General features: G+C 37.9%; 1 protein-coding gene across 1 annotated transcript in view; it reads left to right on the top strand.

Annotated features, from left to right (window-relative positions):
- Positions 1 to 13,351, top strand: part of ANKFN1 (ankyrin repeat and fibronectin type III domain containing 1) — a 376,020-nt gene that overhangs the window by 124,854 nt on the left and 237,815 nt on the right. Inside the window, exon 2 of the mRNA XM_036999166.2 lies at positions 1,249 to 1,289. The gene's annotated coding sequence lies outside the window, so the exon portion shown is untranslated. The remainder of the gene's footprint in view (positions 1 to 1,248; positions 1,290 to 13,351) is intronic.

Below are 13,351 nucleotides of genomic sequence, written 5' to 3'. Positions count from 1 at the left end.
GAAGACGACAGCACGTTTCTGATTGCCAAGGATGGAGACATTTCACCCAAGCAAAACTCTGCAGCTAACTTCCTCACTCTAGTTTTGTGGACTTACACCTTATCTTCTTAATTTGTTCTTCCAAACTGGCCTTCACATAGTAACAACAACAGGAACAATATTAGGTAGCATTTACTGAATCCCCACCGCGGGCCTGACTTAGGTTACTATCTTAGAGGTATTATCTTACTTAACCCTTACAACAATTCTTTGAAATAGCCACGATTAGTATCTCTATCAAACCCAGAGCACTGAATCAATTTGTCAAAGTCACACTATTCCTAAAAACAGAGCTTGGAAAAATTTTGCTCACTGAAGTGACTAATCTGACTTACCCAGATCCATGTGGGTGGTGTGACAAAATCTTTCTGTAGGTCTGAGGACACCATGACTTGAGTGTTCAGTCTTGGAGATGACCAAGAACCATTTGAATCTCAGAATGCGAAATACTTCGCATCAATCATGGGGACTTACCTGCCATTCCCAATTAAATACACTACCCTGAAGTATCCCTTTAGATGTAACCACAATAGATTTCTTTTTTTAAACGGATTTGGAAGCAAGCTGAATTGTCTGTCGGGCTGCCACACTGAACAAATTGCCTGCACAATTGGCAAATGCCTTCCAAGCACAGGCACACTCTAACTGTTTCTCTCCATTCACTGCCATCTTGAATAAAGAGAAATCTAGCATTGACTCAACTCCCCTCCCCACCAAAACTCCCCAGAAAAGCTTTTTATTTCTTGGAAAAGAAGATTTGTCCACTGATGCCCATAAGCATGAATTGAGAAAATGATAATTTTTAGAAGAAATTTTTATTTAAGGGAACAATGTGTGAGAACTGGACTATGAGAACAAGGTACAATGTCAGTATGAACCGGAAGCAAGAGAATAATGAGCCTAAGCCATTAAACTAGGCAACTAGAGTCATATTTCCTCTCACCAGGATCAGACCTAGGAGACAAGGTGAGCACCAAGTGATCTCAAAATTTAGCATGTTCAGCATGCAGTGAGGTACCGCTGTCGACTTCCATGTTTTCTTTGTGGGCTACAGCTCCCTGTACCTCCAAGAAGAGTTTCCCACTAATTTTTTTTTCATCTCTAGGCTTTTCATTTTTTTTGTCAGTGGCTGCACCTTGAAAGGCAATGCATTTTGCATCAGTTACTGTACAAATTTTTTTAACACACTTTTTTCTCTCTTTGTTTCAGAGGCTACCCTTGAAAGACAGGCATTTCACTTGCAGCAAAATGTAAGTACATTTCCTCCTAGAAATGGTATCTACTTCTCAGCTGTTCTTCCTAATCTTTATGTCTCCCATCTCACATGGCTGCATTTTTAAAGCCTAGCTCAACAAATGCAGCCACAGTTTGAATCTAACATTTCTCACTGTGGATGTGTGTAACATCATGGAACATTTTATAAACCATTTGGCAAGCAGATTGGACCTGACTGTGGCCGTGACTATACTGGATCTAAAAGCTAGAAAAAGTGGGGAGGAATAAGTCAGGCAATATTCTCTTGGACAGGAAGACCGGGTGGCACCAGACATTTGCATATTTGGGTTCTCTCAAAGGGATGACCTCCCACTCTTTGCCTGGTTACTCCTCCCAGTCACAGTTTAACGTTTGACAGCTATCTTAGTAAGCCCCTCCTGCGTGTACTGCATTCCTGTCACTCTGTCAGCCACTCTTCTCTCTAGAATGAATTTCCCATGTACATTGCTTTACTCTTGGTACTCCCAGCGTCCATATCCAAATTACAAACCCCCTCTATTCTAAAAGACCAAATAAAATTATGCCAGGCCCAAACTGGGAGTTCTGAATATTTTAGACTTTTGCCTTTGAGAATTAGGATATGAATACTTTCTTTTCTGTCTTAGTAAAATATGTGTAAAAATTTAAACATTTAAAAAATGAACGCTCTGTCTGTCTCTGGAATAACTTGATAATACCTGGGTTCAAAAAGCAGGGGATAGGTGTGGATTCACTGTAAAGACTCTACCTATTCAACATAGCTCAGATGGTATTCAGTTGCTTGTCTGGCAAGCAGATCAACAACCACCAGGAAGAAAGTTAAGCAGATAAGCCAGGGTTGCACATCAACTCTCAGCCTCCGATGAGCACAGAATTTCTAGTAGAGGACACGTCCCACAGGTCACTGGAGCACTTAATTTGCTATCTGTGGATCCATGAGAATTCAGAGGTCTCACTTGAATTATACACAGTGTATGTGTTCTAATAAATTCTCTTTTGAATCACCCAGTCCCTGAGAAAACTCTGTATTCAGCTGAACAGCAAGAAAAACTTAGCTTTTGCTGATTTCCCTAGATGATGTTTTTCTTGTTTGCTCTCTAGAATAAATTGACCCCTCTGCTATACACCCAACTTTCAGCAAGAGAAACACTCACCCTTAAAATGATCAAAGTTTTATGTCAATGTATTATGCATGCACTGAAATCTCTTTTTAAATGTCAATTTCTGTATTATATCACTTTGGTCTTCATTGCACTATCAAGACACCTGCACATTATGAATGTTTTAAGCAACTTTTACCACTAAAGTCATGTTAGATTTTATGAGCAGTCTCCCTTTTCATGTACTAAGTATTTTATTTGTACAAATGTTAACTTCTGGCTATATTCTTTCTTTTGAACATGGAAACTGTTCAGGAGAAACTGCCTGTGTTTACTTTTCTGCATATCCATATTTGGTAGTTCTTTGTCACACTGTTTCTGCCTATTTAGGCTTACCACTGATTTAAATGATTTAATGCTAAATCCTAAAAGGTAGTTGGAATGTGGTTATGTGAATATTAGATGAAGGACAATTTAAGATAGCATTTTGAGTCATTATATACAAAATATGCAACTATAAACACATATGGCTATTACCTCAAGATCTCTTTATCAAAATTTCAGTCAAAAGACCTTTGTGTCCCAGGTGAAGGGGGAAGATGGAAGATCATCTTTTTCATCTTACAGAGGTCAATCTGTGATCCTTTAGTTTCACATTTTTCCTCAGGAACAAAGTGCTTGGTGACTTATTTGATTAGTAAATATTCTGAGAAGTAGAATTGCACTAGGATTGTACACAGTCCAGACAAAATGGGTCTACACACTTCATGTCGTCTCTGAGGAACTCATGGAAATGTGGTGTGATCCATGGAGTCAAGGAACTATTTAAAATCATCAGGAATTGTGACTTGGGTTCATTTTGGCAGTCCGACTTGATCCGCTCCTCCCGACTTGGCATTAGGCCCTAACGACGACTGGACTATACAGCCGATGCACACGGAAAGCGACCTACTCAGCGCTCCTTTCAGGCAAGGCTTCACCTGTAGTGAATGGCAGGGGGCTTTCCAAGTAAAGGGCCTGAAAATGTGTATGTGCTGTGTAAAATCCCAGCTCCACTGATGGAGGACAGCCTTAGCCAAGTCAGGGAGAGACTCTGGCATGGAGAAAGAGGGTGGGCAATGCAGGGAACTCGGGATTAACAATCAGGAGGTTCATGTCTGAGTCCCAGATCAGTCCCCCAGAAGTGGCAGAAGTTTGAGGATGTTCGTTAACCCCTAAGTTTCTAAGTATCCTTATTATGGGTGGGAGAAGGAGAAAGGAAAGCGTTTGCCCTGACTTTGTCAATGGGTTATAATAAGCGCACAAGATAATGTTTCAGAAAGATTTACTATCTAAAAATGCTTTGTGTCTTAAAGGGATTCTCATTAGCTTATTGGGAGCTCTCTTTGTTTTATTGGAAGTCCCTGGGACTCAGGCAAACTTGGGGCCTTAAAGTCAGTACCACACAGTAGAAGAAAATATATCTGTCCTGGGTCAAATCAAGTCCCTGGAAAGACTTGAATCCACATTTTCTGTTTCTTTTTAACTACCCATATTCTTTGGGACCCTGCCTCTGATGGAAGAGAATTGTCTTCTGGGTGGTGTGGGCAAGAAAGTTGCCAAACAAACCTGAATTATCCAGAGGCCTGTAAAATGCACAATTGCTTTTTAGGAGGCATGGTGATACTGTGTGTTCCTTTGGATTTTTGGCAGTAACGATTTTCTGCAATTTGTGGTTTTGCAATTCCTCTTTACACAGACAACACTCTGGCTCTCATTCAATGCCCCACTGGCTGGGGGGAGGGGGAGAGAGAGAGAGATTCCCTGGGGCTCTCACCACTCCAGAAAAATAAGAAATGTTAATAAAATTAAGTCAGAATGCTTGAGAGTAGTGGAAGCTGGCTGGGTAGCAGGGAAGAAACAACTTATAGTAAACTGCATGGTGTGATGGTGTGGTTGGGATTTTTATCTGGGGCTATTGTCAGCTAGGCAAAGGTTGAGTGAGCTTTGTCTGGGTTGTCATCTCAGTCTCTTTTCTTCTCTTCTTCTGTGTTCAACACGCCTAGAGCAGCGTCCCTTCTGCTGGCTCCCTCTGGCCCCTTCTGACCTTAGTCGGATTATCAGTAAGTGCTCCATCTCAAGGTGTCCTCTGGCCAATTGCATTACCTTCGTTTGTGTAAATTACCTGAAGATCCATGTGCCAGAATTTTTGCCCTCCTCCTGGTTGCATTTTCTTCTTCTTCCCCAAAGGCTAAAATGCTCTTTGCAGAGGGAGGTCTGTGGCCCGCATTGCAGAGGCAGTGCAAGCATGTAGGTTTATCTAGGCGAGAGTTACTTGTTCTGTTTTTATTCATCACCTCTGCAAAGGCTTTGCTGACTTGTATTTGCTTTTTTATGACTGCTCAGCACTGTGCTGAAGGATTTAGAGTTGCATCCAGCGTAAAGCCTGTATTCTTTCTCTGCTCACTTCTTTATATCAAAACAGACCCGTTCTCCACGGAGTAGATTCCCAAGGGTTTTGCCCATAGTTCCCAGGCTTTCTTTGCACAAAGGCAACACCACACAGGCCATTTATTTCTTCTCTTTTCATGACTTAAATATCATTGCCTCTTTTGCTTCTGGGGGAAATATAAAGATAATTGTTACTTAAATGCTAATTGTATAGTTTTCACAAATTTGGGGAAAGTACAATCGTCTTGTATGCATGTTCTAAAGGTTTAGGGAGTTGTTTGCGTTATGACATTACAAATTATGGGGTTTTAATGCTGGAAGATGCTTTCAACGCAATGCAGTCCAACAGCCCACCCCAAGCCTCCCTCCTCACAACACCCTTTCTCTAAGGACCCCTTTCTCTAGCCCATGGAAGCCCCATCCACTTTTTAATAGCTCAACACTTCCGCCTTTCTTCTGCTAACTTGAGATAATCCTCAGGTGATTTGTACTAGTTTCACCTTCTGGAGCAGCTCAGCAGTTGACTCCTTCCAAGTGACAACTCTCCTAATACCTTGGAACCGGATCCCATATCCTCACTGAGCCTCCCTGTCCAAGCTAAACATCCCCAATTCCTCCAGCTCTTTCATATGACTTGGTTTAGTTATCTTTTTCCACTTGCCCCAGTTAACACATTTTCAATGCCCCTGTTCAAATGTTGCCGCCTGAACCAGAAAGAACACTGCCAACACGGCTGACCATTGCAGGGCTCCCCCGCCCCCAAAAAAGCTCACCTTCTGGACCTGTTATTTCTATACAATAACCTAGAGGACACTGCAGATTTTAATAGCACTTTAGTCCTGAGGTTATCCTAAAATCTCTAGACATGTTACATAAAAGTTACTACAAAAACAGGTATTTTTTCCAGTTCCATATGTAGGCACTTGGTTTTGAATACTAGGCAGAATTTCACATTTATGCCTGTGACACTTATTAGTTTCAGAATATTAGCAGAAACTTAGATTTTTGAATTTGAAGTATTTTAAATCCTGTCCCAGTTTTGGGACATGCTTGATTTGCCTCCTGACTTCATTCAAGAGATTGACAAAAACTATGAATATCTGGCTTCTAAGCTCCCCAGAGGCAGAATCATGTTTTATTCATCTTTGTCTCTCCTAAAACGTCTGTGACATTCTGTTAAACAGCCAGATGCTCTATAAATGCTTTTATGGAATCAGTCAGCAAAATCAGATATAGGCAGCTTTCCAGCTCCCTGACAGAGAACTATCTTTAGACTGATATCAGTGCCCTTTAAAAACTAAGAACAAGATGAATTCTACACTACATTGCTAATGCTTGAAGATTTTGTAGTATTATATAGTTCACTAACAGTGTAAGCTTCAGAGCTAGATTGCCTGGATTCTAATCTAACCTAGACTTTGCTAGTTACATGCTTTGTAGCAAGTTATTCTACCTGTCTGGGCCTGTTTACTGATATGTAAAATGATGATATTAAGTTATTTGTATCAGCCTCCTATGATTGTTGTTATGATTAAGTGAACTAATCCACGCAAAGAATATAGAACTATATTCTATATATAAATACTATCAATAATAAACAATAATTAATAATAGTAATAGTTGTTTTTCTCCTTGTGATGAAACTTAAAGATCTACTCTCTTAACAACTTCTATACTTTAATACAGTATTATTAACTGTAGTCACCATGCTGTACATTACATCCCCGTGACTTGTTTATTTTATAACTGGAAGTTTGTACATTTGACTCCCTTCTCTCCTTTCACCCACCACCCAGTCCCTGACTCAGGCAGCCACCAATCTATTCTCTATCTCTGAGCTCTGTTTCCCGGTTCTTTGGTTTTGGGGTTAGATTCCACATACAAGTGAGATGGCATAGTATTTGTCATTCTGCGTCTGATTTATTTCACTTAGTATAATGCCTTCAAGGTCCATTTATGTTGCTGCAAATAGCATAATTTCATTTTTGTTTATGGCTGAATAACAATTCTATTGTGTCTGTGTGTCTCTGTGTGTGTACATGTCTTTCACATTGTCATCATTCATCTATCAGTGGACATTTAGGTTGCTTCCATATCTTGACTATTACAGAGAATGCAGCAATGAATTGCCATGCAGATATCTTTTTGAGATAGTGTTCTCATTTCCTTTGGATTAAGTATCCAGAAGTGGAGTTGCTGGATCATGTGGTAGTTCTATTTTTATTTTTTTGAAGAACCTCCCTACTGTTTTCCATGGCGGCTGCCCTGGTTTCCATCCCCACCAACAGCGTAGGAGGGTTCTCATTTCTCCACATCCTTGCCAACACTTGTTACTTCCTGCCTTTATAATAGCCATTCTGACAGGTGTGAGGTAATACCCATCACGGTTTTGACCTACATTTCTCTGATGGTTAGTAATGTTGAACATCTTTTTATGTATCTGTTGGTCATCTGCATATCTTCTTTGGAAAAATGTCTATTCAGACCACCTGCCCATTTTTTAATTAGGTTGGTTTTTTTGTTTTTTTATTTTTGCTATTGAGTTGTATGAGTTCTTTATATATTTTTGGATTTTAACCCCTTATCAGATACATGATCTGCAACTATTTTCTCCCACTCAGTAGGTTGCCTTTTCATTTTCTTGAGTTTCCTTTGCTGTACAAAAAGCTTTTTAGTTTGATGTAGTATTTCCTGTTTTTAATACAAGTTATTTCATTGTAAGTTTATATAATTTAATTTTTAAGAATGGTTGTGCTTAATAAACAGCTCACAAATTCCTGAGAGTCGCACAATTGCCACTTGCAAACTGGCCCAAGCCATTTCTATTACCACACTGGCCCTTCCTCTTTAGGTAGCAGTGGGAGTAGGAAATCAGAAGAAATGAGAAAATAGGAAGTAGGTGTAGGATATAGCAGTGGGGTATAGTTGTGAATATTTACAAGTTAGTTTTTCCCAAGTTACAAATTTTATTTTTTAAATCTAGAGTTTTACCAAAGACCAGAAACAATTTCCTAAGCCTTCAGAAGCCACTTTCTACCTCCCTTGCCATTCATACATGTTTTCACCTTTAACACTGATATTGACTTAGAGACTCAATAATTGTATCTTTTCTAAACTTTTTAGACTACAAAGTTAGAAACTTAAGTTAAAAGGGTTGGGAGGAGATAATTGTTAAGGATATAGATATTTAATGAGATCCACAAAAGGAACCAAAGTTTAGCTGGACTTTAGGTTATGCTGAATTGGAGAGTTCCGTAAGAAACGCAGAATTTTCGAGAACCAGGGTTGCTGTCTTCTTTCTGGAGCTTCATGATGTTTCCTACTTCTAGAGACCAGGTCCACTTACTCTTCAGATTGCAATGTGGTCCACAACAGCAAGCACAGACATCAGAAAGAGGACATTTCAGCTCTGCTTCCCACTTGGGGAATGCACATCAGTTCCAAACACTAAGGAAAGCAATCCACATGATTCATTTGTCAGTAGCCGCCTGGCCAGCAAGTGAATGAAATGTGTCGATTGGAAACATCTCTGGTTCCATTAGCTATGCAGGGTTGCGAAAAGGTGCAGGGTAAGATCAACATCAAGGAGGAGGCAAGGCTAGCATCCACATTAGAGGGCTATAAACAGACAGATGCAATGATTGGCAATTTTAGTGCAATATCCACAAACTCCGTCATTAAATAAAGTGTTACGAAGTATTTCAAATACACAGGAAAAAATATAAGGAATACATGTACTTATCACATACATTTAACTAGTTCTGACATTTTCTAGTTTGTTGGTTCAGGTTTTTTATGTATTGGGGGAAAAAAAAGTGATAAATAGAATTAAATCTTTATATGCTCCCTTTCCTGATCCTATTCTGCTCTATCATTCTCCACAAAGAAAATTACAATTCTGGATGTTTATCCATGTTTTTGTCTATTGATAAACAATGTGTACAATCTTTTAAGATTTCATAAGTGGTGTGCCATTTTGCAATTTTTTTTCAGTTAACATTGTTTTTGAGGTTTACGCAGCTGGACACACGGTTCTGATTGGTGGCTTTAACTCTAGATTATATTCTATTGTATGAATATAATACTATTTATTTATTCCTTCTGCTATCGATGAATAGTTAGATTGTTGCCAATTTTTGCTATAAAAAAAGGATGCCTCAGTGGTATACTTGAAGCCTTATGCACCTAGGCAGATTTGTCTCCAGGGTAGCTAGATGTGAAACTGTTCAGTTTAATATATGTAGCTCATTAAACATTACTAGATATTGTCAAATTGCTCTCCTAATGTTTGACTAGTTTCCATTCCCATGAGCAGGGCATGGGAGCTCCTGCTTCCCAGATCTTTGCCAATATGTTTTTTCTGACTTCAAACTTTTCAAATTTGACAGGTGCAAAAGGATGTCTAATTTTTTTTATTTTAATTCCCTAATTTCTAGTGAAGTTAAACATCTTTTCATGTGTTTATTGACCATGCAGTTTTCCTCTTTTGTGAATTGCCTGTGCACATCCTTTACTATTTTAGAATAAGTTGCTATCTGTGTAGAACATATTTATTCTAGATAGTAAATTTTTGCATGTTATGTGCAAATGTCTCTTCTCAAGCACTGGTCTGTCTTTTTACTTTATGGGTTGTAATTTGAAATATGCAATATGAAAACATTTACATTTTAATACAATCTAAATTACTGAGCATTTCACTTGGGGTTTGTTTTATTTGTTTCCTATTCTAATGTAAGCTTATTCTTTTGAATTTTGCCTTTAAAAGTTTTAAAGTTTTGATTTGATTTCCAATTTGTGTTTTTAATCTAGGGATCTAAATGTATATTTTCTTTATGGAAAATTAATTGCACCCTTATAACTTATCAATAAATGGGCCACAATTTAACCCCCATCCCCATTGAATTATTATGCCATCTCTGTTGTGAACATGGCTTCTATATGTGTCTGAATCTATATGTTTCTGAGGAATCCAGGTCTGTTCCATGGTCTCTTGTCTATCCCTGCACCTAAGACACTTCATCTTAAGTACTGTAGCTTTCTGTTAATTCTTAGTATCTGAAAAGCAAGTTTCTATACCTTGATATTTTTCTTAAAATTGTTGTGGCTGCTCTTTGCCTTTATTTTTTCAGGTGAATTTTGAGACCAGTTTGTCAGTTTCCACAAAAATCTCTATTGGAATTTTTATTACAATTGCATTGAATTAATAAATTAATCAGGAGAGTTGACATCTCTTTTATACTGTGTTTTCCCATCCTTGAGCATGATATAATGTGCTGTATGTTCAATGTTTTTATGAATCTCAAAAATATTTTTTCTATAAAATGCTTATATATCTTTTGGTACATTTATTACTTATTAGAGTTTGTGGCTGTATGATTGATCTCTTTTGTTGTTACATTTTCTAAATGGTTGTTGGTACTGTCTACAACTAAATTTATTTTCATGTTTGATTTTTAATCCAGCACCCCTACTAATCTCCCCAAAGGTTTTAATGTTATCTCTATAGATTATCCAAGAATTTTCTACAAAGACAGTCATTTACTCTGCAAACAGGAACAATTTGGTATCATCCGTTCTAATTTTTATGTCTTTGATTTTGTTTGTTTAATTTATATTATTGTCTTGGGCCTTCAATTCATGTCGAATACAAGGGTGATGGCTACCATCCTTGACTTGTCTCTGACTCTAACAAGAATTCATTTAAAATGACACTATTAACAATAATGTTTGCTGCATGTTTTGGTTAAATGACTTCTATTAGGTTAAGAAAGATCTTCCCCATTCTGGTTTATAAAGATTTTTCTTTTGTTAATCAGGGCTGTGTGTTGAAATTTATCAAGTATTTTTCTACATCTATTGAGATAATAATAATAATATTTTTTTGTTCCTTTAATGGATTCAAGTGGTAGATTATAGTCATAGGTTTTCTGAGGCTCAACCATCATTCCAGCATTCCTGGCATAAGCAGTGGTCTTTAAAAATACATTGACATACAATTTGTAAATATTCTATTCAAATATTTTCATTTATATTTACCCATGAGAATATCCTGTAGCTGTTTTTCTTCTTCTTTTTTTTTTTGTCATTATAATCTTTACATTTACCTGGCACTGAGTTTCTTTGGCTGACTTTCCTTTCCCTCCCTCCCTCCACCCCACATTCCTCGCCCTCCTTATTAAAGGTTTTGCTGTTCCCTCTACTCAGCCCCCACCCAGGGCTCCCTGTCCAGACACGTCTTTCATAGGAACTTCTGCTCCTTCTCCATGGTGACACTGGGACGCTCCAAGATCCAAGTCCTCAAGCTAGTGACATTTGGCTCAGTCACTGCTTACATAAAGCTGAGTCTGTGTTCTCCAGCCTACCTAGGATACAACTGCAGTCCCAAGCAACAGTTGACAACAGTCTTTTCTTCCTCCTTTGACAAGTGGAGACAACCCGCATGACCTCCTGGTTGGTTTTGAGCCTGAGCTCAGCTTCTGATTCCCACTTGATATCAGCATTTGTAAGCCCCAGTCAATTTGTAAAACCACAGGGGAACTCCTCATCCTCCTGATTCTAGTGTCCTTCCTTGTCCTGATTCCAGGCTGAAGCCCAGGTGGAGGGCTTCAATCCCTCTACTTATCTCTTTGTTTTTCTGTTTTATTTCTACAGAGCTGTTTATTTTGTTTGTGCACAAGGCTGTATCTTCTTAATACTTGATTTACTTCATTAAGTTGAGTCGCATAAGCCTATATTGTTACCTGGGGGAATGACATGAGATAATTATGAAAAAGAATTTTAAATACAAAGGATAATAGCAATAAAAGGAAACACTAGTGTAAAGGTGGTATATGCTTTCTACCTGGAAAGCGTTCCTTTTCCTTTCTGCCCACCTAAACCACAGTCATTTTTCCCATAAATTGCTTATTCTAACTCATGTGTTATATTCCTCCAACTTAACCTCATAAATATTTATTGAGTGCTATAATATTTCAGTCATTACACTAGCATTGAGAATGCAGTAATAAAGGAGATGGATGTGGTCCCTGTCTTCATAGAACTTATAGCTAGTGTGGGAAACAAAAATTTACAACACGTAATATTAATAAGATTAATGCTCTGGCATTTATAATTAGAGCACCCTATTTAACAATTGGTTGAATACACATTTTTATTATTCTCTTTTACATATGAATTATGCTTTCTCAGGTCTGAAAGAACCATGAAGATAGTGAATATATATTATCTATTTCTCTTATTTAGTCCATGATTTGACACATGGACCCAGGGATCATTATACATAGAGGATTGAGTATCCTCTATCCCTCCGTGGGACCAAAGTGGGTTTCAAGGCACCAAAGCACAAAAAAAGTTGTTTCTAGGCCTGCTATCATTGCTTTTGTCAATGGTCATTATAGAAATTACAGAAAATTTGTTGGTACAATGTGATCTTTAAAGTCTCAGAGTTAGAACCTGGTTTAGAATAAGACTGTGCATTAGAATTAATTTAAAAAAGAATCACCTTATTTTAATTTAAAAATTTTAATAGCTAAAGTAACTTTATTCAATCTGTGAAGCATCTTGTCTTTTAAAAGGAAAGTGATAGACCAAGAGAGCTCCAGAACTACATTTTAAGACATAGTAAAAACAAACTATCCAGATCATGAATAGATACCAGTGTAAAGTATCTCCAAGGAACTTTTGGCATATAATCCAGATATCCGGATCAATATAAAAGATAATAAAATGACATCCACCAAATAGCTATAACACAAAATAGAATATATCTACTGAAAATACCAACTGCTGGAGAGGATGTAGATTGACTGGCATTCTCATACACTGCTAGCAGATGAGACATTTGGCACAAACACTTTGAAAAACTGGCTTTATCTCATAAAGATGAATATAATGCATATCCTATAATTTAGCAGTTCCATTCTAATGTATATACCCAGCAGAAGTACATTATATCCACATGGTGAAATACTATACAGCAATGAGAATATGCAATTGACAACTACATGCAACCACATGAATAAATCTTGCAAACAATGTTAAATGAAAGAAGCCAGACAATGGAAAGTGCTGATGTAATTGATAATCATTATGAATCCATTTGGGGTTTTGCAACCAGACCTATTCCAAACTTGGTGGATAGTAATCGACTGAAACTTTTCCATTTTATCTCTTTTCCCCCAAATGCTGTCATGTTGGCATCAAATGGATCAGATTAAAATGACCTTCTTGCAGAATCTAAGTGATTGGAAAGACCATAAGAGAGCAGAGACTCAAAGCTAAGAGGTCAGTAAGCTAGGACAGGACATGAATGCCAGATACCCAGTGAATGAGGCCAAGTTCTTAGCCATACACTTTGTGGCAATGGGAATGAGGCCAAAAGGAAGCAAGCTTAACAAGGAGGCTGAGGACCAATTAGAAACTCCAAATTCATTGGAGGAAATCACACAGGGAGTTAATGCCACCCTTTGGCAGACAGGAAAGAAACAGGGTCTCATACTTGTGAGAAGAACCACAGCAGTGGCAAAACA

Source organism: Manis javanica, chromosome 4, assembly GCF_040802235.1.
Source record: "Manis javanica isolate MJ-LG chromosome 4, MJ_LKY, whole genome shotgun sequence".
Lineage (NCBI taxonomy): Eukaryota > Metazoa > Chordata > Mammalia > Pholidota > Manidae > Manis > Manis javanica.
The sequence above is the reverse complement of the archived record's forward strand: the minus strand, read 5'-3'. Positions and strand labels throughout refer to the sequence as shown.